Raw genomic sequence first — 26,390 nt, 5'->3', positions numbered from 1 at the left:
CGGACTTTGTGCGGCAAGAGCACCCTCCAAGGCAGGACCCTCTCGTGGAGACTTCTTCTCCCGTTTGGAAACCGTGGTTTCCGGATCTTCAGGGGTAGTCCTCTTCCTTCCCCGGGGTGAGAGAATACCAGATTCCTCCCCTGGGTTATCCTCCCTCACGGAGGCTCCCATTCCCTTGGTTGGAATGGGTAGCGGTGGAGGCCCGCTTTCGCCCCCTTTATTCCCCCCTTTATCTTCCTATGAGGGCTCCAGGCAAGGTGCTAGCTCGAGCATCTTTTCCAGCATCGGATTCTCCAAGCCTTCCGGAAGGGGGACCGAACACCGGATCATCTTTGCCTTTGTTATCTAGTCCTGGTCAAAGAGCAATTTCTCAGAATGACGTCATGATAAATGAACGACGGTGTGTTCGGCTAGAGGATAACTTACTTGGTCGGCGGTGCGGTTGCTGCTCAGGCCCACCTCCTCGGTAGTGTCCGAACACTCTATCTGGGGTCCGAAGAATGATTTATACATCTCCTTGTGCGTCAGGCCGAGGAAATTCTGAATAGCGCACAGTCCTTCTGGGTTGAACTCCCACATGCGGAGGGGCCGGCGTTTGCATGGCTGGATTCGTCGAACCAGCATGACTTGCATTACCATAATCAAACTAAAATCTCCTTCAAAGAGATCTCGAATGCGGCTCTGCAGTACATGCATGTCCTTGGCTGGACCCCAGCTCAGCCCTCTGTTAATCCATGACATCAGTTGTGGTGGAGGGCCTGAGCGGAAAGCGGGGGCAGCCGCCTACTTGGCACTTCTGGGAGCTGTGATGTAAAACCACTCCCGTTGCCATAATCTGGACACCTCTGGAATGGAACCCTTTGGCCATGGAGCTCTAGCGATCTTGCTTATTAATGTGCCTCCGCACGCTGCGTGCTACCCCTCGACCATCTTCGGCTTCACACCAAAGGTCTTGAGCCACAGGCCGAAGTGAGGGGTAATGCGGAGGAAGGCCTCACATACGACAATAAATGCCGAGATATGGAGAAAGGAGTCCGGGGCTAGATCGTGCAAATCTAGCCCATAATAAAACATCAACCCCCTAACGAAGGGATCTAGAGTGAGGCCTAGACCTCGGAGGAAGTGGGAGATGAACACGACGTCTTCGTTGGGTTCAGGAGTAGGGACGACCTGCCCTCGGGCAGGCAGCCGATGCGAAACCTCGGCGGTCAGGTATCTGGCCTCCCTCAACTTATTGATGTCTTCTTCCGTAATGGAGGAGGGCATCCACCGGCCTTGAAGGCTAGATTCGGACATGATTGAAGGTCCGGAACACCTGACCTGGGCTTTGGGTGTTAGAACTCGAGGCGGGGGAAGGATTCGATTGGGCACGGGAGGGAAAAAAGTAAAAGCCTTGTCCCTTTATAAAGAGGGTGAATATCAAGCATCCTCTCTGTAGCCGTTAGGGACTTGCCTATAATCTAGGAGTCCTAGACATGGTTTGGTTACCCACGACCGTATTGATGAGAATCCCGTAATTAGGGGAACACGATCTCTGCTTTGACAAGACATGTCAAAAAACTGCCTCGCGTTATGTGTAGGGCTAGTTAAAGGAAACGATTCGAATAATCACCGGGCCATGGCATAAGGTCGTGTTGCCAAAACAAGTCAGCAAATTAGATTTGTGGAAATATTATTCTCTCTACGGTGGTATGTGGAACTTATTTTGCAGGGTCGGACACTATCCTTGTATTCAAATTCTTCCTTGGTGTATTCGGAGGAGGAACCCGCCTTGCAATGCCGAAGACAATACTGCACGCCGGACTCATCGTCATTGAATCCTGGTTTAGGGGCTACTGAGGGAGTCCTGGATTGGGGGGTCTCCGGACAGCCGGACTATATCCTTTGGCCGGACTGTTAGACTATGAAGATACAAGATTGAAGACTTCGTCTCATGTCCGGATGGGACTCTACTTGGCGTGGAAGGCAAGCTAGGCAATATGGATATGTATATCTCCTCCTTTGTAAATGACCTTGTGTAACCCTAGCCCTCTCCGGTGTCTATATAAACCGGAGGGTTTTAGTCCGTAGGACAACACACAATCATACCATAGGCTAGCTTCTAGGGTTTAGCCTCTCTGATCTCGTGGTAGATCTACCCTTGTACTACCCATATCATCAATATTAATCAAGAAGGACGTAGGGTTTTACCCCCATCAAGAGGGCCCGAACCTGGGTAAAACTTCGTGTCCCCTGCCTCCTGTTACCATCCGCCTAGACGGACAGTTCGAGACCCCCTACCCAAGATCCGCCGGTTTTGACACTGACACACGCAATCATCAGTCGATCCTTATAAATTATCTGTCCGACTTAGGCGTCACTTTGAACCTGAGCTGGTCCTCGATCAATCAAATTGGCGGTCGATTGTGCCCTTAAGTCTTTTCAACTTATCCATCCTTGATCAGAGCGTTTGCTTCTGATCCCTTGATTTGAAAATCATAATTCCTTTGCAATTGAGCTTTGAATTAGTCAATTGTTTCTACAATTTGATCTCCTTGCATTCTTTCTTCTTCTGGTTGGGTAGCGATGCTCACATCAGATCCCTTGTGGACCACCAGCTCCTCTGTTGGATTTTATCTGACAGTGTCCTTCATAATTAATAACCTTGTGAGCGTTTCCTCGGATACATAATGCCTTTGGTAATTTGTATTCTCTGATTTGGCCAACCATGCTCTACTGTCGAGCTTGTGTTGTGTACTCCTGAAGTTTGTGGCATATGTTCCTAAGATGCCCCGATGGGTTGATCCAATGCCTTACCTAATCTGTGTGAGCCCAAAAGATTTCACAGGTCATACTCATCTGGTTTTTACCAGGTAAAACTTCCAACACTTATGCCATTTTCAAAAGAGGGAGTGGATGAAAGGTTATGCATTAGAAAAGTGGGAGTCGACCTTGAACTTTGTGTTCATTCCCATGGACACGATGTAGATCCTATCATGTAAGCTTCTTGTCATAATAACTTCCTTGATATAATATCATCCAGTATCTGTGAATTAATCCTTTGCAACCGTGGTTCTGACCATGATTGTTTTTCTTTGATTCCATTTCTCGGACAAGTTAAAGCACTTGTCTTCTGCAGATCAAGGCATATCCGCAACCTCTATTTTGATCTTCCTTTGAGTATTACCCTCCGGTACCTCGAGAATATCAAAGGACTATGTTGCTTCCTATGAGTCTTCATCTAGTATTGCTTCTCACTAATTTCAGATTTCCCCTGAGATCTGAGTTATTAGTCATTCGAGGACATCGATAAGTGAATCAATTCCGCACTCCATTCAATAACTCTAAGTAATTTTCATTGCTTATGAGTGTAGTAATCCTTCAAGTCATTCCTAGCCTAGTTGGCTATATCATTATCGTGCTAAATTTTAACTGTGATACCTGGTCCTTCTTCCTAGAGCACAATTTTCGACGATGAGCTAAGCTTACGTCCGTATTCCTCGTCATATCATTTTGCCTTGAACAGCAAGCTTGATTTCCAGTTTGTGGCGTATTCGTGGTTCCAATAACCTTTCGCTTCATCTTTCCCTAAGATTGATGCCGTCACCATTCGATTTACATCTTCATGAAATCTCTCAACAAATGTGTCGTGATCATCATCAACATTCTGAGCTCTTCCAGTATATCAATTGAATTCATGATGAGAAATACAATCCTCGCCCCTCAATGATTTAGGTTATCATCGACAACATTCTTGCCCCCCAACACAATCTTGTTAATATAAATTTTGGAAATACATCCTTTTTGACTTGTCGATGGATTATTGCTGAAACCATCGGCCACCTCCTCATCTTTTTCCTGATAAAATTGCATGAGGTGTTCCAGTAATTCCCGATGGATCCTTTGTGTTCCCAAGGTCCGGCCTTTAAAAAATGACTATGTCAATGCTATCCCGAAGCATGACTGTGGTAAAACATCATTAAGAACCTTGGGAGCGCAATGCTAAATGCTTCTTGTTCATTTATTCGAACACTGTTGTATGGGTAATGACATGAAATTCCTCTCCCCTTACCTAAATGGTTTGCTACTTTCTATCCTATCTTGGATGTCATGCTCTGCTAGTCCTTGGGAAGGATATACCCCCGAAATATGTGTTTAAACACATTTTCCTTTCCATTGTTCTGTTTAATCTGATGGTCACCTTTTCCTTTCCATTGTTTTGTTTAACCTTTCTGGTGATCTATATGATCTAAGCAGTAATATTCTTCCGCTTATGTAAACACCTTGCCGCACAACCTTGTCAGTAAGACCCTGTTGCTTTTGTTGATGGCATTCCGGTAACCACGGATGGACGAGAACTTTGCCTATTGGTCCGCCTTGTTCAACGAGCAGGAAAATAGTTCTCTTCGTCCCTCGCCCTTGGTACCAACGTTGTTGGCAACATAACTGACAATCTATCATCTGACATGCCTTGCTATCGGCCCCCTTTCTACTTTTAACCCACATGGTGGGCCCATAACCCACAGTTCCACAAGATCGAAATGTGACTCTCATGTATACCCCTCTCTCCACAAGTTTTTCCCCACGCTTGATCTCGTATGTAATTCACGAGCCACCTTCCGAGAGATCACCAATTCTGGTATCAGATAAAATACTTATTCCCGTCGCTCTGAAACCCTTTCAAGCTCTGTTTCAGGAAACGAATGATTGCCTACCCGATTGAAGCTTCTTATTGCACCATCTTACCTTGCTCTCGATGACTTTCTTGAATTTCAACTCGAGAGATGCCTCTTTGCTACGTTCATTGAGATAGTCCCTAGGTAACTATCTTGTGTTGAGCTCAGCGCTTCCCAAGTCTTTCCCCTTACTCCACCACTTAAATCTCGGGACGAGATTTCTTGTAGTGGAGGAGAATTGTGACTCCCGGATAATTAAGCTATAGTAATCCTCTGTTAATGATGCCATGCCACCACTGTTACTCTTGCTAAACCTCACTTGTTTCAAACACAGGTAAAATTCAAATCACCAAAAAAGTCAAATTCTTATTTCTTCAAACTGTCAAGCAAAAATGTTTGATGGGTTGAAAATATTCGCTAACTAATTGTCATGAATGATTCAACCTCATTTGAGATATTTAATTTCCTTTGGAAATTAAAACAGTTCCAAACCAGCTTTTTCTTATACTTTTCCATTTGTGAAAAATCCAAATCAATTCAAACTCCTCACAAACTTTTTGTGATAGTGCCAATTATTGCAATGTATTTATGTGGCCAAGTTCCACATTTTTACAAAGCTCAATTGGCAGCTCAAAATATTGCAAACAAATTCTATAAATAGAATAAAAAGAAAATAAAAAGAAAAGGCCTAACTACTATGTGTTAATGGGCTCTAGTGCCATTATGCACTTTGGCCCGTCTAACAACTTTGGCCCAGCCCAACCCCCACACCCGTGGTCGATCCCCTCCCCTCACTGTACCTCCGACCCCATCGCTACAGGGGCAAGACCACGCCGGACCACCTCGCCGGCATCGCCGCGGAGAGGATAAGGGCGGCACCCCGGCGCCTCGGGGACGTCTCCCCTCCCACTACGCCCACTCGTCCCTCTCCCTTTTGCTTTTTCCCCTCCTCCAGATCCACCCATGGATGCCCGTGCCGTTCTCGTTTCTTCGCCGCCCGCGTTGCTAGCATCCTCCCCATATCAAGCCGGCAGGTCCACGGGCTCCGTCGCCTTCTGCTCCTTTGACTACACCGTTGGATCGAGTCGGGGAGCCGCTGCATCGCCTCCGTCTTCGTCGTCGGTCGTCACCGCAGCTCGGTCGTGGATCCGAGCTCCGGTGCCTCCCCGGGCCTCCCTCGAGCACGCTTTGCACAACTACACACTCCCGGTGAGCCGCACGCCCCCCCCCTTCTCCTATGCTCCTGTTGCCGAACACCACCCATAGCCACCGTCGAACGTCGCCCCCGTCGACGTGCTTGCTGACCCATCGTCGTGCCGCTAGCAACGCTTGCACGCGCCCACATCCGCGCCTCCGTGACTCCCCCGCGCCCGTGCCCCGCGTTTGTTGCTACTACTGCGCCTGCGCCCGCATTAGCTGCGCCCCGCCTCGCCCCGACCTGCCGCCGATGCCCACGACCATTGCTGCTCACCGCTGTGCGCGCTTTCCCGCACCTAGGTGCGCCTACTGCTGCTACTGCTCGCATCGCTACACGCCATCGCCGCCGCCTGCAGCCTCCACTACAAAAAAAAGACACATCCGTGACATTTTGGGCCGAACAAATTTTTTTTGTCATACATATGACACTTCTATGACGATAATTGAGACAAAACCCAGTATCATCATAGATGTGGTGGGCTCCTACTTCTATGACAAAAAATCATGATAGAAAATGGGCTTTTCGTCCTGGGCAGGCCGGAGACGCAGCTGCATGACATTCTTTGGGCCGTCCATGACGGAAAAAACCATGGTAGAAGCGAGGGGGAGGAAAATTTAAGGGGAGTTCCCGGTTACGGTGGGAGGTCGGGGCCGAGCGATGCGCGTTTCTCTCGTACACGTACGCGCGTGTGTGCGGGGCGTTAGCTCTAACTGAACCCGAGCGAGGCGTTGGGCTCTAACTGAACCCGAGCGATTGCACTGCAGGCTACGCGTTACTGAACCCGAGCGATCGATCGATGGCTGTTAACTGAACCCGATCGAGCGATTCCTTCGCTACTGCTGCTAATTGAAGCCGATTGATGCTGCCTCTGGATGAACAGTGAGCATTGCGGGGGGGGGGGGTTGGATGAACAGTTCCCGGTGGGGGTGGATGAACATGACCCCGTGCTGTTGCCTCTGGATGAACAGGACCCCGATCGATCGAGCCGGTTGGGGCTGGATGAACAGGACCCCGTGGAGGGCTGGATGAATAGGACCACCCCGTGGAGGGCAAGATGAACAGTAGACGGTGGAGGGCAGGATGAATAGTAGCCTGTGGAGGGGTGGTTGAATAGGAGCCCATGGAGAGGGCTGGTTGAACAGTAGCCGGTGGAGTAGCGCGCGGTGGAGGCTGGATGAACAGGAGCCCGTGGATGAACAGTCGCAGGTGGAGGCTGGAGGAGGTCGACGGTGGATGAACAGTAGCTCGTGGAGGCTGGAGGGGGTCGACGGTGGAGATGAACTGTCTCCCGTGGAGTCCTTTTTTGCGGTACGCCACACCCCTCCCGATGAACAAGACCCCCGTTTCGACCGTAGCACTCCAACACAAGTCCGTTTCCTCCGTTTTTCGGTACGCCACACCCCTCCTGATGAACAGGACCCCTGTTTCGACCGTAGGAGGTCCGTTTCCTCCGTTTTGCGGTATGCCAGACCCCTCCCGATCAACAGGACCCCGTTCCGAACGTAGGAGGTCCGTTTCCTCCGTTGTGCGGTACGCCAGGCCTCGTTTCCATCGCCTGTTCTGTCCAAGCCCTCCCGATGAACACGACCACGCATTCTGTTCCAACCAAGCCGGTTGGCTCCCACGTGTTCCGTTGCCTCCCGATGAACACGACGCATTCCGTTGCCTCCCCATGAACATGACGCATTCCGTTGCCTCCCCATGAACACGATGCATTCCGTTTCCTCCCCATGAACACGACGACGACGACGTTGTTTCTCCGTTCTGACCCATCCATGTACACGAGCCCTCGTCGTACGTATGCGCGAGTAGGCGTTCAAGACCCCGCCCGTATGTACACATACGTGGCCGTATTTTCTTTCTTGCACCCTGGCCGCTATACGTACGTGTACATGCTACGTGCGTGCCTTTACTACCACACATGCGTGCCTCTACTACGACACGTGCGTGCCGCTACATCGACCGGTATGTACGTACACGTTCGCGACCAGAATGACAACGCTACGTACGCTTCGACTAGGTGGGTCCCGACTATCAGGCACTTCCTTGCCTGTGAAGATGTAGCTGGTGGGTCCCAGCAGTCAGGGGGCGAATCTTTTTTTGCCTGGATGCACTTCCTTGCGAGCGAAGATGTAGTTGGTGGGTTCCAGCAGTCAAGGGGAAACATTTTTTTCGCGAAATACAGTGGCCCGTCCGGTGGGTCCCAGCTGTCAGGTGGAGGAATCATTATTTTCCGCGTAATAAGGAGGCACTTCCTTGCTGCGGCCGTGGACCTAGCTGTCAGCCTCTCCACGTACAGTCCACGTCCGATGGAAGTCGTTCCGTGACCATGCCGCGCCGAGAGCACCAGGGCGGTGGACGACGGCGAGGCCTAGGAAGGGGATGACACGGAGGCAGGGAAGACTCGACAGTTGTTTCCCATGCGGAGGGGAGTACGACTGTACGAGGGTTTACTGGTTCGTCTGCCGTCACTGGAGAATAACAGCAGGTGTAGGTGAGTAGAGGGATGGCTAGGCCAGCGATGGGAGTATGGTCGGGCGGTGAGGCCTGCGCGGCAGCACAGCCGGCCGCGAGGAGGAGGGAGCAGGCAGTCCCGCCGGCGCTTGTTTGAGCGGCTGGAGCAGGAAGAGTAGAGATTGAAGAAGCACGACGGCCGTTGGATGGACATCCAACAGTCAGTGCTTGTGCGTCAACCTTTTTTTTTAGGAAAGCCTCAAATCTTTGGAAAACAACATACATCCCATCTGCCATTATTTCTAATAATTTACAGCCCATTTGCTAATTCTTAAGGTTTTTTTGGAGCCCATATTCTTTTTGTTAGCATTACAACCCATATTGTGGCAACAGTTAAAAAATTATACGAAATTTTGCATATTTCAGTGCGGTCCGAACTGTTTTTAATCCGAAATTTCGACTCACATTCAAACTGATTTTAAAAATAAATGTATATCAATATAAAATCCAACAAATTCTCCATGCATAAAAATTAATGTAATTTAAAATCTTGAAATAAAAAAAGATATTTGAAACTAATTGCTGGTTTGATGTGTTTTAAAAATGTACAACCCATTTCTCATTACTGATGGGCCATTTTCTCGGCCAGCCGAATGAAAGCTCTCCTCGTCTTGAAAGATTTGCAGCCCAACAGACCTGACAAAGCGACTTACTTGGCAAATCACAAAAAAACTGGGCTGTGGCCATGGACCCAGCTGTCAGCCTCTCCACGTACAGTACTCTTCCGATGGAAGTTGTTCCTTGACCACGTTGACCACGCCGCGCGGAGAGCACCACGGCGGTGGACGACGGCGAGGCCTAGGAAGGGGACAACGCGGCAGTGGAAGCCCGCGCGGAGAGGACTACGAGGGTTCACTGGTTCAGCTGCGGTGTGAGGCTGCCGTCGCCGCAGGGCCTGGCCAGCGGTGGGAATAGTAGGGGGCGGTGAGGCCTCTGCGGTAGCACAGCCGGCCACGGGAGGCAGGAGCATGCGGCACGACCGGCGCTGCTTTGGGCGGCTGGAGCAAGAAGACCAGAGGTTGAAGAAGCACTACGGCCGTTGGATGGACATCGTACGGCCACTTGAGCTAGAATCGTTCATATTGACTAAGTTGACAAAGCCCTTCGTCCCCGTCAAGTTAGTAGGCCCACAAGTCAGCCTCCCAGCAAGGTGGGTCCCAGCTAGCCAGGGGAGTATTCATTTTTTTGTGCGTAATAAGGAGGCACTTCCGGTGGGTCCAAGCTGACCGTGAGGGGGGGACGTTTTTTTTTTGCGAAATACGGTGGCCCGTCCGATGGGTCCCAGCAGTCAGGGGGAAAAGATTTTTTCGCAAAATACTGGTGGCCCGTCCGGTGGGTCCCCGCTGTCAGGTGGAGGAATAATTATTTTGCACGTAATAAGGAGGCACTTCCTTGCTGCGGCCGTGAACCCAGCTGTCAGCCTCTCCACGTACAGTCCACGTTCGATGGAAGCCGTTCCTTGACCATGTTGACCACGCCGCGCCGAGAGCACCAGGGAAGTGGACGACGGCGAGGCCTACGAAGGGGACGATGCGGAGCCGGGGAAGACGCGGTAGTGGATGCCACGCATAGAGGAGTACGAGGGTTCACTGGTTTGCTGCGGTGTGAGGCTGCCGTCGCCGCAGAATAACAGGGGGTGTGGGTGAGTAGAGGGATGGCCTGGCCATCGGTGGGAGTAGTAGGGGGCGGTGAGGCCTCCGCCACATCGCAGGTGGCCACGGGAGGTAGGAGCACGAGGCACGACCGGCGCTGGTTTGGGTGGCTGGAGCAAGAAGACCAGAGGTTGAAGAAGCACTATGGCCGTTGGATGGACATCGTACGGTCACTGGATCTAGAATCGTGCATATTGACTAAGTTGACAAAGCCCTCCGTCCCCGTCAACTTAGTAGGCCCACAAGTCAGCCTGCCACTAAGGTGGGTCCCAGCTAGCAGGGGGTATTCATTTTTTGTGCGTAATAAGGAAGCACTTCCGGTGGGTCCGAGCTGACAGCAGGGGGACCGTTTTTTCGCAAAATACGGTGGCCCGTCGGGTGGGTCCCAGCAGTCAGGGGCAAACATTTTTTTCGTGATATACTGGTGTGCGTCCAGTGGGTCCCTGCTGTGAGGTGGAGGAATAATTATTTTCCGCGTAATAAGGAGGCACTTCCTTGCGGCTGCCGTGGACCCAGCTGTCAGCCTCTCCACATACAGTATTCTTCCGATGGAATTCGGTCGTTGACCACATTGACCACGCTGCGCCACAGCACCACGGCGGTGGACGACGGCGAGGCCTAGGAAGGGGACGACGCGGAGCCGGGGAAGACACGGCAGTGGATGCCCACGCGGAGAGGAGTACGAGGGTTCACTCGTTCGGCTGCGCTGCCGTCGCCACAAAATAACAGGGGGTGTGGGTGAGTGGAGTGGAGGGATGGCCTGGCCAGCGGTGGGAGTAGTATGGGGGTGGTGAGGCCTCCGTGGCAGCATAGCCGGCCACGGGAGGCAGGAGCAGGCGGCACGACCGGCGCTGCTTTGGGCGGTGGAGCAAGAAGACCAAAGGTTGAAGAAGCACTACGGCCGTTGGATGGACATCGTACGGTCAGTCGAGCTAGAATCGTGCATATTGACGAAGTTGACAAAGCCCTTCATCCCCGTCAACTTAGTAGGCCCACTATACTAGGTCCCAGCTAGCAGCGGGATTATTCATTTTTTTGTGCGTAATAAGGAGGCACTTCCTTGCGTGCGAAGATATAGCCGGTGGGTCCGAGTTGTCAGCGGCGGTAACTTTTTTTTCGCGAAATACAGAGGCCGTTTCGGTGGGTCCCAGATGTCAGGTGGAGGAAATCATTATTTTACGCGTAATAAGGAGGCATTTCCTTGCATGCGGCCATGGACCCAGCTGTTAGCCTCTCCACGTACAGTGCACTTCAGATGCATGTCGGTCGTTGACCACGCCACGCCGAGAGCACCAGGGCGGTGGACGACGGCAAGGCCTAGGAAGGGAACGACACGGAGGCAGGGAAGACTCACCCGTTGTTTTTGTTTCCCACACGGAGGGGAGTACGACTGTACGAGGGTTTACTGGTTCGTGTGCCGTCGCCAGAGAATAACAGCAGGTGTGGGTGAGTAGAGGGATGGCTAGGCCAGCGATGGGAGTATGGTGGGGCGGTGAGGCCTGCGCGGCAGCACAGCCGGCCGCGGGGAGGAGCGAGCAAGCAGTCCCGCCGGCGCTTGTTTGAGCAGCTGGAGTAGGAAGAGCAGAGATTGAAGAAGCACGACGGCCGTTGGATGGACATCCAACAGTATACAGGCCATCTGTGGAAAGCCTCAAATCTGTGGAAAACAACATACAACCCATCTGCCATTATTTCAAATAATTTACAACCCATTTGCTAACTCTTACGGGTTTTTTTGGAGCCCATATTCTTTATGTTAGCATTATAGCCCATATTGTGGCCACGGTTAAAAAATTATACGAAATTTTGCATATGTCGGTGCGGTCTGAACTATTTTTAATCACGAAGTTTCGAGTCACATTCAGACTAATTTTAAAAATAAATGTATATAAATATAAAATCCAATAAATTGTCGACACATAAAAATCAATGCAATTTAAAATCTTGAAATGAAAAAAAGATATTTGAAAATAATTGCCGGTTTGATGTGTTTTAAAAATGTACAGCCCATTTCTCATTACTGATAGGCCATTTTCTCGGCCAGCCGAATGAAGCTCTCCTCGTCTTGAAAGATTTGCAGCCCAGCAGGCCTGATGAAGCGACTTACTTGAAAAATCACAAAAGAACTGGGCTAACCATTTTCAGAAAGAAAAAAAAACTACTGGGCTGGTCTGTGGTAAACATAAAAGAAAAGGCTGTCTAGACAGGCCAGAGTTTCCCGCACAGCCCAGTTGACACCGTGCTTCCGTCTCAAAAACAAATTAGATAAATGCCACTCCAATTATGGCGATTCATAAAAATGCCACTGCAATTTCCAAACTTTGAAAAATGCCACTGCAATTTTGCAAACTTTGAAAAACGCCACTGCAGTTTGCAAACTTTGAAAAACGCCACTCCAGACTTCGAAAAATGCCACTAGAAATGGCATGAAATGGCATTTTTCAAAGTTTGGAAATTGCAGTGGCATTTCTTGGATACACCAGATTTGGAGTGGCATCTATCAAATTAACCCAAAACAAAAATAACTGGGCGAGCTGCTGGGTCCCTGGTGTCAGCCACTCGTTGTGCAATTCTCTCGTTTATTGACTACGTTGACAATGGCATGGGACCCAGATGTCAGAAATCCACTAGGAGGAGCCATTTTTTTATTGGCTTGAAATAAGGAGGCACTTCCTTGCGTACTGCCATGACCTTGGCGGGTCCCTGCTGTTATCCTCTGCACGTACAGTACCAGTTAGTCGTGCTTCAAAACTGATCGGCACGCCATTAAAAAATAAAGGTCGATAACTAATGCGGCACCTCGGGCCAACACGCCCAGATCGAATTCTGCACGAGAAATTACACGCCATGTTTCGTTTACATGTGGTCCCATTCCAACATATCAGGGAGACAACAGTGAGTAGTAGGAGTATTTCCGAACGGACGTGTAGGCCGGGGCGCCTCTTCGTGAACCGTGGCAAACTCTCAACCGTCCACCGACTCTTCGCCTTTCCCTCTCGATTTGGAACTGCTGTCGCACGCTCTTCCTCTCCCTCCTCCATTTTCCTTCAGCCCTTCACCCTTTCTTCTGCCATTGTTCGATCGTCTTCTCCATGGAGGGAACAGGCCGAAAATGACCCCGTTATTCTTGCCTCGATCTGAAAGATGATGTGGTGGAGGAACTCATTGATCGGTGCGATGTCATCACCTCGGCTAGCATGGAAGGTTCGTTCAAGCCCATTCTCGACTCAACTAATAACATCATTACAAAGAACCCAAGAGTCAAGGAGCGGTTTGATCTCCCCTATCTTCTTCGCCGTGACCCTGATGACTGGCGCCGGCACAACGGAGGCCTCGCCCTGTGCCAGTTGATGCCGCTTGATAATGATACGTATGATGTTAAGATGCCATCGCTCGAGGGCAAGGCTTGGGCGGGCGCAAATGGAGATTGGGTTGTTTACATTGGTTCTAACTGCGAGTGGGAACTTGTGAATGTGTACACTCGTCACTGGGTTCCACTTCCAAAAATCTCAGCACACTGCCTAGAGGTTGAGCACACCAGTAATGTACGCACGTTCAAATACGATCATGGTGACTATCTTCTACGGAAGATAGCAATTTGTCGAGTTCCCAACCGCTCGATGGATATTGCTCAAAAATCAGTTTTTGTACATGGATGAGTACTGTGATGCAATTCAATACGAGGGCCTTGTGTTTGCTGCCACCACTCGTGGCACTGTTTTTGCATGGCATCCTAGTAGTTTCGGTACGTTTGTCTTCCACCGTAATTATAATTGTTTCATCCACATGCATGCGGGTTAGCAAGTTTCCCTTTACTAATTAACGTTCTTCTTGTGTTTCCAAAGTCCTGTGAACATCCCACCACCTATACTTGAAAATTTTTATAACCAAGGGGGAGATGACAATGGTGATGATCACGAGCATGAGGACGAGCAGCGCCGATATACTTTGTGGCGCCTGGCAACTAATTCCGATGGGTCACCTCTTCTTGTGTGTATACAACCCACTGATGATGTTACTGGTAAGGAAGCAGGTGTCTCCCATGGTCGCACTCTCCGGACCTATTCCAACACTTGTTGCATGGTATTCGGGATGGATACTAGTGTGCTAGCGCCAACTCCTTCTCCCTGGCACATAATTGATAGTCTTGGAGAAAACTCGCTCTTCCTTGGACAAAACTATCCGATGATGGTGAAAGGCGATCCAACTGATGTTGACACATTTATGAGAAGCAACTGTGTCCATACCTCGGACATTTGGGTGGTTCCCTACCGTCGTACTGATATAGTAGGCCGCTTCAGCCTAGATGATCGGTCCTGCGTTGGTCTCCAGATCGACAACAGATGGCCCGTCCCAGAGAATCACTTGTGGTTCAAAGAAAGCATTTCCAACGCCGCGGAATGGTTGAGTTGAAGTTCATTTCATGGCTTGTTATTTGTTGTGTGGTGAAAACTTTAGTATTTATAATGTATCCTCGTTGTCGATGTGGGTTGATGACCTGTTGTATGTAATAAAATGATATGCCTGTGATAAACTTACTAAATTTATGAATGGATTTCGAGTCACTTCTCTAAATTTGTACTAGCTTCACATGCTTCGCGCGTCAGGCGGGTGTTTTTACTGTAGCCATATGTTAATGTGTTCATTGTACGTAACCAACACATCGAATCCTCGATACTAGTATACTACTCCCTCCTTTCCGGTTTATAGGGCTTATCTCAAAATTTTAGTTTTTTCATTTTATAAGGCTCAATTTGGTTGTTCCCCATCACATGTTCAGACTTCAGGGTGCATTAAATCATTGCATGCAAGTATTAAGAGAAAACTGACCAATGCATGCACTTTATGCATGCATGCATTGCAATTAATGCATTCGTAAACATAATTTTTTGAGGAAAACAAGAGCATTAATTGGGTGTTTTTGCAAACTACAAAAAATATTCCACCACTCATCATCTACCTTGGTTGGTGAGATTTTTGAATTGAGCCTTATAAACCAGAAAGGAGGGAGTATATACTAGTATGAGTAAGTAGTAGGAGTAGTAGGGTGGCATGGGCCAGAACAAGCATTCACGTCCAAGAGTACGGCACACGCCACCACCACGACATCCATCTGACACCATATTATTTCTTGGAGTCCGTGCTAGAGCAATCTCTTCAACCTCGTCGTTTCTCTAACTTCAGCCATCGCGTAGCGGGCGAGGTGGGGGTTTGCCGATAGTCGGTTTCCTTAACTGCAGTCCCACTTGTGAGGCCAACTCCAACGCACAACCCCAAACGGACCTCCGTTTTGCACGAACTCCAACGATAATTTTGACTAGAAAAGCAAGACCAAAGAAAACAAGAACCACAAGAATACATTTTACTACTCTTGTAAGTTGGATTACTGCCTTCTCGATGCATTCATTGTTGATCTACGGAGGCTCGATCTTGCGTGCTTCTTTCTTCTTCGAGTGTAAAGAAGTAGACGTTGCTTCCTCGCATCTAGTCTCATGTCTAGCCTCTATTCTAGTAGGAGTATCAACAAGTGCACTAATCTCATCCGATAGCAGAACCGAAGATTTGGTCAGGTTCTTCCTCCTTTTGCCGACACATGGGACATCCAGCATCCAGGTCGTGTCATGAAAGAAAATAGAGTGGTAGTTGAAGCCACGAGATGTGCATCTTGGGTTAAACTGTAAATAGAATCTTACTACTCTTGAGTAACTCCAAAAGCGGCCATCGAAGATCTTTATTGGATATGTTTTTCATCACCAGCACGTCGAGGTGAAAGATGTGCAAGTTCAGTGGGTCCTCTTGCGTTTTCACTAACATGTTGGGCCGCATGTGAGCAAACAGACGATGGGCTCCGCGCGTCCGCTGGCTGGCTGAGAAGAGAGACAGAGGAGGGCTGAGCACGGACTGCAGGAAATTTGTTCTACGTACCTCGATATGGCCCTGTTTGGATCATGGGGTTAGAGCTAGTTTGGGTTAGTTGTAGGCTCAAATAATCCAAAAGTATCCAAACGGGGAGGGTTAGAGTGGGTTACTTTCATCTAACACAACTATCCCGGTGGAGAGGTGCTTATTTGGGTTAGAGTGGGTTAGAAAATAACTCTAACTCTAACTGTGTTAGAGTATCCAAACAGGATAGGCTCGATATAGTGGGGTGGCATGGGCCATAACTCAGTAGCATTCACGTCTAGAAGTACGGCACACGCCACCCACACGAGTCCCATCCGACACTAATTTTCTTGGAGTCCATGCTACAACCATCTCTTCTCCCTCCTGTTTTCTCAGCCATCGCACGGTGGGCAGGGTGGGGGTTTGCCGATAGTCGGTTTGCTCAACTGCGGTCCCACTTGTAAGTGAAAATGCAACACCGCACGCATTCTCGCTTGAGCGGTGTGCCGGACCAACCGTGTGGGGGTGCGACGCGAACACGAAAGGCTTTTCCTTTTGAACTCGTAACTTGTAAAATTTGGTTCTACTCCATGGCGCGACCGATAGATAGAAAATAACGATTTTGCCTAGAGTAATGAGAAGTTTGGTTTTGGCGCCGTTCATGCATGGAGTACGTACGAAAATTATGAAGTTGATGCGAAAGGTAAGATAATTACTGTAGTATCATATACTACTACATGGATTTGACGAAAAGATAAAAATACATACGGATCCATCAACGTTCAATGACATCCTCATGCCCTAGTGCGCTGGGTCACCAACCGACGTGTGAGGAGCAGCGGCGTTGGCGGCGAGCTCAATGTGCTTCTGAACAGTGCCGTCCAAGGTTGCCCTGCGCTCCAAGAAGGCCAGCGTCCTATCGTCCTCCTCTTGCATGTAGTAGTCCTCGTGGACGATTTGCGCATAGACGTGGGTGATTATGTCGATGGTGTCTTGCTGCGCCAGGCGCTGCGCGGCGAGCGCGACCTCGAGGTGGACATTCTCCGGCGCGACGGCGGGCAGTCGCAGGGCCACCAATTCGTCGAAGAGGTTGTTACCATAGTGGCCGTTGAGGGTGGCGGGCATCGCACAGCCTGGGCGCGTCGGCTGGAGGCTTACATCAAAGTCGTCCGCAAGCTTCTTGACGACGGTGAATATGTCGAGGAAACCGGCGAGGACCTCGTCGAACAAGGAGACGAAGCTGTCGTCAAAGCGGCCCCTCGCCCTGGCGGCCTCAAGCAATACTACCTGGAGACGTTCCTCGGTGCCGGTGGACGTGGTAGTACTCCTAAATCCAGACGGTGGTGCTACTAGTACTAGTAGTACTACTACTACCAATGTAGTAGTAGGAGTACTAGCATTGTACTATCCCTTGGTCAAATTATTACGTGCTGCTCCTCACAGTGAAGTGACAAGACCCTGCGCCGGAGATGATACCTGAGTATAGGCGCCGTGTTCGGCATACCATAGTCAGCCTCACCGTCTGCAGTCACTATCATCATGGCTGTAGAGCTAGCCTGCTTACAACTAGCCCTGTTCGACATAATTTCCTGTGCGTAGATGCCCGTGCATTGCACGGAACACTAAGATTGGGGGTGGACAGCTCCGGCAGCGGCCATCGCGCCAGATTTTTCCACAGCCTTCTACTCCTAGATTGTGAGAGACAAGGAGTTCTTTGTAAATAGGGAACAAGTGCGGGCATATTTTTGCAAAAATGGAGAAGCTTGGTTTGTATGCGTCAGATCTAGATCCGACGGCTATTGGTGAAAGATGGGAGGCACAACATCATCACCAACTCAGGACCTGTTTGATTTGCAGGATTTTGAAAACACAGGAATAGGACACGGCAATATTACAAGTTTCAAACTGATATTACAAATGTTAGGAGTAATGCTGCACCTACGAAGAGGGAATTACTAGGAAGTTTACGTAAGAACTTTCGTTACTTTAGGTGGATGCAGCATTATCGTACAAACTAAAATCCACCGCCCTGACAAGTCACTAATGGGCAAATAAGCTTTCGAGTCTCTGGCCACTTGATGTTTCAAAAACAAAATTCAGCTTCTGCGGAGAAATGATCTCCACCGTGTACCCGCGCGGGTGTGGCTGGGCACGAAGCGTGAGTACGTGCACGGTGCACCTATTCTCTTCTTGTATACGTACACCACCTATGTGGGGTTGTGTGAGAGAGATACAAACCTAGAGAGATATAGTGTGTGGGTTCTTGAGAGTTTTTTTTGTGGGGGGGGGGTCAATCAAAAAATTTAACATATGCAATGTGTGTGAAATAGAGTCCTGGATATAACATATATATAGAGGGGGCGATCCACGAGAAGAGAGTGGAGGTATCATCGGCTTGAGGTGTCCATAGAATTGAAGAGAGGGATGATGTGTGTGTGTGCGCGTGCGATCGATAAAGAGTGCTATCGAATTTGTGTGTACCCACGTCAAAGATATAGAGTGGCTGGCCTACTGGAACCTGAGATGGGACATGTGCAGTTTGTCTTTGTGGCATGGATACTTACCTGCAGCGCTCGACTATCAGTGTGTGGTGGGGGAAGAGGGAGGCCCAATTAACTATAGAGGTACAATGGCTGGTATATGTGTGGAGGAGGAGAGAGACCTACCTCATGTATTAAGGAGATCGATCTGCCTCATGTATTAAGGGAGATCGATCGGCATCCATGCATATGTGCAGGAGATGAATAAGGTTGGGAGAGAGACAGAGCTAGAGTGTTGGAGGGGGTGGTAGTGGAGTTGCTTCTAACAAATGGTGGGATAGGCTTGCTAGACAAACGGAGGGCACGCCCGCAATATCAATAAGAGAGGAGATGGCTGCTTGTTGTCTGTGCACGTGCGTGTGAGAGACGGGTCAGGAGGCATGCACGAATGATGAGGGGGGACGATGTGGCTGTGGTAAGCAGACATAACTACATAGGAAGATCAATCGCCCTTTGCAAGATAAAGGAGAGACATAACTTGTGAGGTACGTCAATCGATGGGGGGGTAGTTAAAGTCGATCTAGGTATATGTTGGGAGATCGATCGGTATACATGCATGTGTGTGTTAGAAGCAAATGAGCCACGGGGAGAAGGATAGAGAGAGAGGGATGCATGTAGGAGGTGGTACGAGAGGCATACTATATCGAGGGGGAGGAGTGTGCGAGTACGAGAACGATGAAAAGAGTGGTGGGAGTGAGGCATGGACGGTGACAAGAGAAGAGGGGAAGCTCGTGTTTGTGCCAGGCACACCTGGCTAGAGAGGCATATCGATCGATGTGTGCCATAAAGAAGGAGCTGGGGGCCTACACACACCGTGGGTGAACGACCTAAAGTGAAAAGACGAATTTGCGCGATGGAGCTAGAGAATGCTGAGGGAGGGTGAGAGGGATGCGGGCGTGTGCATGCACAAGAGAAAGTTAGCGCTAGCTACAAAGATAAGAGGGTTGTGTGGGTGTAAAAGACGAATAGAGATCATATATACTTCATTATAAAAAGCGAATTCAGGTATTTGAAGAATTTATCATAGTGTTTCGAACCGATGGATGTGTGAATATATATAACGGTGATACACATGGTGTGGTTATGAACATGGTATACTACATTTAATATGTTTTATCTCTACTCTTATAAAAAATGGAGTTGTTGATGATGGTGTGCCTGCCATCCTGCATTATAGGCCGTCTGATTTATATCTGGCGGATAGCAAGGAAACTATGATGGTTGAAGTTGGCAACAATCATGATTATAGATTCTTATTGAAATAGAGAAACGAATTCAAATTTAGTTTGAATTGCAGCGGTAGTATAGACATTTGGAATGCACTAAAATGTTGGTATGAGTAGGTTACATGCATTATACAGCAAGCGAAAAAATTTAATCGGACATAACATGGATTCATACTCCCTCCTTCCATCTATATAGGGCGTAATGAGATTTTTAAGACCGCCTTTGACTATTGACAAGATTAATAGTACATGACATGCACAATGTGAAAATTATATCATTGAAAGAACCTTTCACAGACGAATTTAACGGTGTGCTTTGTGTAAGTTGCATGTCATATATCATTGCTCTAATATTTGGTCAAAGTTAGCATCGAAAAACGCATTAGGCCCTATATAGATGGAAGGAGGGAGTAGCTTTGAATAGCATTTGTATAGTAAAATGGGGCAAGACTCTCTCTTTGTGTGGTGTGAATAGTTTTATTTTTTTCGTTTCTTTTTGTTGAGGGAAGTGCGAATTGATTTGGTACGTACAAGTACAATATTACTACACGTTAGGCTTGTCCCTAAAATTCAACCCGTGTCTTGTTATATCCCGAAAATTCAGATATCGTGCTCCCAAAACTGGCGCCTTCACAAACCGCGTCTTGCTATCCCGAAATTACAACGCACGCGAAAACTCCCTCCAGCTGCCAAATCCCGACACGCGAAATCCCCCTTCTAACCCTGAGCCGAAAGGGCCGCTAGTTCAAATTGATAGGGGGTACTTTTGTAACACACCCTACATTTTGGACAAGCGCGTTCCTAAGTCATGCTTCACCCCCTCCCATCGGCCCCTTTTCGCCATTCGAAATCCCAGACCGCCATAACCTCTCCGCTCCAGCCGCGAAACCCCACCCTCCTCTGTCCGCTATGTCACCGCTGCCCAGCCGGAGCCTCTTCCCCGACGACGTCGTCCAGCGCAACAGCTCGACGTCCCTCGTCCACCTCCCCGGATGAGGATCCGTCATCCATCTCGCCGTCCCGCCGGTTCAGCCGCCCCGTCCTCCACCTCCAAGGAGCTGCTCCGATGATCGCCTCGTCTATCGCGGCTGCTCCATCCCCACAGCGCCGCCTTAACCTGCTCCACCAGAACCTCAGCATCCTCACTGACTCCTCGGACGAAGCCGAGGCCTACTCGGCGCCACCAAAGAGGTTGTACACTCATCGCATCGCACCTTCTCCTTAACTCGACCTCCTGGCGCCGACGGTGATCCATCCCGCACCCCCATGGAGCGGCTACCTTGAAGCCGGCGCCGCGGGCAACATCTCCACGGTGGCTCTTCCCCAGTGCGAGGCCCCTTCGGCGGCGGCATCCATACCAGCCGGATCTGCTGCTGCTGCTCCGGCTCTTGCTCGATCGCTCGCTTGCCCAGCTGCTGCCGCTGCTCTCCCCCTCGCTCGTGCTGCTGCTCTGCTCCGATTAAGCCACACTTCAGTCGACTGAATTGGCTTTTGGGTAAGTCGATTTTCAGGGGTTGGGGGGGGGGGCTCGCCGGAGTTAAGGAAGAACCACCCGCAGCGGGGACGGGGGCTCGCCGGAGAGGTACCCCACTATCTATCTTAGGGTTCAGGGTGGGGGGTGGGGGCCTAGAGGGCTGGTCGGGGCGGCGGTGGCGAGTTTCGTGGCGGCGAGGCGGCGCTGGGGCCGGCGGCGAGGCCGGTGGTGGCTGGCGGCTTAGGGGGTGCCGGTTGAAGATGAACTACAGGCCCTCCCTAAACTACATGTCAAGTGCCTCTCTGCTACCATTGCGTTCAGTTTCGACAGTAGCATTCAGATTCCACAGTAAATTTCAGTTTCGACAGTTAAGTTCAGAGTCAATAGTTTTTACCTCATCTGTTGTAGTCAGGTGGTTTTTGGTGATGTTAATTTTACATCCATTTTACATCATCTATTGGAGATGCTATTAGAATCCCACTTGAGATTGACGATGTCTGTCTTGTGCTGCTTCAGCCTTGACGTCTTATAGCTCACCAGAGCTGCTCCAACGACAGAACGATCCGTCACAATAGAGCAGTGCCCTGGACGCCATCTACAGATTCCTCAGATCTTCCTCCACACCTCCGACAGCCACCTATGCCTCAACTGCTTCAGCGACCAAACCAATGATGCTGAGGTCGACACGACTACGGCAAAGAGGTTGTACACTTGTTGCATCACTTATTACTATACATTCACGTCGATCCATTAGGGCTATTTTGGTTCGACGGAAAAACATCGATCCACTGGTTGTTACCATTACTCTAAATTTCTGCATGCTCTCCTTACATAATCTCACCATATTTTTTCGTATGCAGGTTAGATATTGTACACAGTCATGCTGAACATGTAGAGAAAAAGAGAAGAGTTTTGCGCGGCAATACAATGTCATGCAGACATCGCTCCATGGTGGGTTCAATGGCAAACCCTCCCCACCCCTCTCCATATTGTAATCCAGAGGAAGATATCTGTTCTGAGGCAGATTCAGACGCTGCTGACCACTCCTATTTACCCCCCAAGGTGTTTGCTCTACCTTGGCATGATGATGTTAGTCATATCATGCATATGTTGCCTTGCAGTGCCTACTTTTGACATCATATATGTCATCTGCTTAGTTTAGACATGTTCTGTAATGCCACCTGTTTAGTTTCTATATCATATATGGGAATTATGCACTCTCATGTATTTTAGCCAGCCATAATATATGTGAAATGTGCAGTGCCATCCTGTTTAACCAGGCATCATATATTTGAATGATATCTTGCCCATCCTTTTCTTCATTACATTTCCATTTGTTGACAATGTTTGTACATTAAACTACTCTTCCTGTGAATCAGCCATTTGGGTGGGAGATGGAAAAATCTGGAGTGAAAACAAGGCCTTTAGAGCAGATAGTGCTACCTGTCGAACTAGATCGCTTGTTGGGTCCCGATAGCTCCTCAGAGATGGATTCAGAGACAGATCACCAGTCCTATTCCCCCACTGAGGTGTATGCTCTAACTTGGCACGGTTATACTGCTCATATCATGCATACGGTGTCTTGAATTGCATAGTTCAGACATCATATACACAATATTCAACACCATGTTCTTAGTTCAGACATCATATCGAATGCCCTCTGTTTAGCATATAAATCACATATGTGAATTAAATGATGCGATCCTGATTACTTACATAACATGTAGGTGAATTATGTCATGCGATCCTGTTTAGTTATTCATCATATCTTTGAATTATGTTATGCTATGCTATCCAGTTTAGATAGACATCATATATGTGAAATTATGTCATGCTATCCGTTTTAGTTAAAAAATATACATGTCAACTATTTCATGCCCTCTTTTTTCCACACTATCTATTGCATCTGTCTCTCATACAATGTCTGTACATTCAACTATGTTTCCTATTTATCAGCCATTTGAATTGGAGCGGGTGATGCCAGTATCTAGCGGACTAAAAACACGGTCTTCAAATAAAACAATGCTACCTCTTGGTGGAGATAGCACCCTGGTTGTACATGCACAAGAACCAGCCCTACCACACATAACCAGAACTCTCGCAGATTGTACCCCTACTACAATGGACAGAGAACCAGCTTCACCCAATCTAACCCCAACCCCAGCCGATAGTAACCTAGTTCCTGTTGACACAGCACCATCTCCACCACAGAGCTCCCAAACAAGAGCAGTTAGTAAGGCAGTTCCAGTGCCCAAAGGGCCAGTACTATCACGGCGAACCCCAACTCCACCAGTTAGTACGCTTATTCCTGTGGAGGAAGCACAACCAGCTAGTCGTAGTTTAGCATCTATCGCACTTGATGTTGTTAAATGGTATGTGTGTATCTTCCCATCTTGGAAATATTATACTGAAGATGAAGGAAAATGCCAGTTGCAGGTGTTTGTCCAGGAGTTATGTGTAAGTAATATTATTCATGGCAATTACTTTGCTTCGTCCCATACATCCTACCTCCATGATGGTTATAATACAGCAAATTTTCCCATTTTCTCTATAGAGGAACACCGATTTGGAAACTCAGGATGAGGTAACCTGTGCTAATACCTCTGCTATCTTCAAGAATGCTTGGTGGCAGTATCGGAATTACCTGAAGAAAACGTACTTCACCGGCAAAGAAACTCATCAAATTCCCCTACGTTCTCCTGAGACACATTTACTGGACGATGACTAGGAACGCCTTGTTTCGTACTGGTCCCGAACCAAGAATGTGGTAAGGTCTATGAGCTCATTTTCTATTTTTAAGTATTATATTCTTGCGTCTTACTGTACTCTGTTCATGTAGAACAAGTGCCTAAACCTGAAGAACAACTGTTCTAATTTAAGATTCCATTGCTACCATAGGACATAGATATATGTTTGTTTGATGCTTTTATTATGTACTAGTACTTGGTAATAGAAGACTTGGTAGTTTAATCCTGTCCACCTTACTAATGAACTGGTTCACCGAAATGAGTTTCATATACTAGTACATGCTAAACTTGTTATGTGTCTGCTTGTTTCTTCTTTTAGAATGCTGACAGAATATTGGGGAAGAGTGCCTTATTAAGAAACGGTAAAGGAAGTAATGCAGATAAGGTTCAGGATAGTGACACATCCTGTCTTGGTTTAGTGTTGGAGTTACTGGCCACTACCGCTTGCACAAGCTATTCAAACTCACTGTCTGAATCAGTTCGGTTTCTTGAGTCTCAACTACAAGCTGAAAGACATCGATCAGCTATGCTGCGACAAGAAGCGGAAGGACTGCGGAAGTCCCTGGAGCATTCAGATGCATACTTTCTGGTGCAATAGCAAGCGTTGGAGGATTTTAGCACCAAACAGGACAAAGCTAATCAGCTTGCTAAGCTTATTTCCAGCATGGTGGATACCCAGGATAACGTTTCTTGAGCTCTTCTGAAGTTGTTTCAGTTATGCTCTTGTTTTGCTGCCGCGTTTATTTGCACTGGTGGCCAATTTTGACGGCCAGTGTATATGATATGCTTCTTTGTTCCCTATATTTGCACTGGTGGCGAACTTTGATGCCCAGTGGATGTAATATGTGTAATAGCCGTGATAGCCTAGCGTTAGTTGCTTGCTTATTTATTTCCTTGTTGTCTTGTTTATTTGTTTGCTTGTAGTCATTGCAGTTCTTTTTCCGTGGTTAACTAGTGGCTGCAATAACCTATTTTTTAAAACTAGGCCACAATAACCATGGGCTAATATTTACTGTAGTGACACTAGGCCTCCTACGGGCCGTAGAAACAGTGGGCCTTCTATGGGCCGTAGAAACAGTAGGCCTTCTACGGGCCGTAGAAACAATGGGCCTTCTACGGGCCGTATCATCAATGGGCCTTATACGGGCCGTATGATCGATTGGCCAAACATGGGCCAATAACAGGCCGCATTATGGCCGTAAACGGGCTAGAGTTGGAATCGTCCGTTCATGGGCCGACCGTAACGGGCCATCGTTAATATGCCATATTTGATGACGCTATGAAAACGACCCAAAGTATTAACGGGCCGACTGTAACCACGGGCTGAATTTGGCCCACAAGTAGAAAATGACAGTAACGGGCCATAAGTAAACGAATGCTGGAAATGAGCCCAAGAATAAATGGGCTCTAAGAAGGCCGAAAGATAACATGGGCTGGAAACGGCCCAACGGAATAACGGGCCGTTAATGGGTATAAAGTGATACACTGTTCATTATGGGCCAGTTTCACCATGGGCCGTTAATGGGTGTAAAGTGATACACTATTCATTACGGGCCAGTTTCACCACGGGACGTTAATAGGCCAAGAGTTACATAGGGCCTCATATGGGCCGAAAGACGTCATGGGCCATACATGGGCCAGAAGTGAAAACGGGCTGGAATCTTATTGGATGGCCTAGATGACGCTACTGGGCCTAATTCGGATAGGGCGTAATGGGCCTTGGGTTAGTGGGCTGTAAATGGGCTATATGCGAACAGGCCATTAACAGGCTTTCCATGGGCCGGCCCGCCACCTTTTGACCAAGTCAAACGGGCCGGCCTTTTCACAAGAATGGGCCTCTGTTGGGCCATGCCACGTGTCGACGTATCATAGGTGCCTATCTGACCCACTGACGAGCTGACACGTGTTTCGTCCGGCCAATAAGAATTTTACACGTGGAAATTTCCCATTGGTCGGGGTTGTTAACGGGTTATCGGATCCAAAACCCGACCCGGTAGCTTAATGGTGTTTCGTTACGGTGGATGCCACGTGTCGGTCACCCTTGACGAAAGCACTTCTATGACGCGCGATTTATCGTCATGGAAGTGGACACTTCCGTGATGATAATTTTGGTAATGTCATGGAACACTTCTACGACAGCACATATATGACTATCTTGATTCTGTCATAAATTTGTCATGGATGTACATGCATGACAAAAAAAGCGACCTACTGTGACAAACACGTATCATCACGGAAGTGTATTTTTTTGTAGTGCTCGCCTTCCCCCGCAGCCGTGCGGCCCCGCCACCACCGTCATCCCGCGCTTGTTGCACCGTGCCACCCCGCGGCGCACTACCGACTGCGCCATGACCGGCCCCTGCCTACTGCGGCTGCGCGCGAGCCTCGAACCGCCTCTCCTCGCCACGCCGTCCCTGGCCGGCGCCCACTCCGACTACGCGCGCGCCCGCCCGTGTGCAGCCACGCCCCGCTGCTTCCCCCTCCTTGTGTTGCTGGCTGCA

Source organism: Triticum urartu, chromosome 7 (assembly GCF_003073215.2).
Source record: "Triticum urartu cultivar G1812 chromosome 7, Tu2.1, whole genome shotgun sequence".
NCBI classification, from domain to species: domain Eukaryota; kingdom Viridiplantae; phylum Streptophyta; class Magnoliopsida; order Poales; family Poaceae; genus Triticum; species Triticum urartu.
This window is presented reverse-complemented; position numbering follows the sequence as displayed.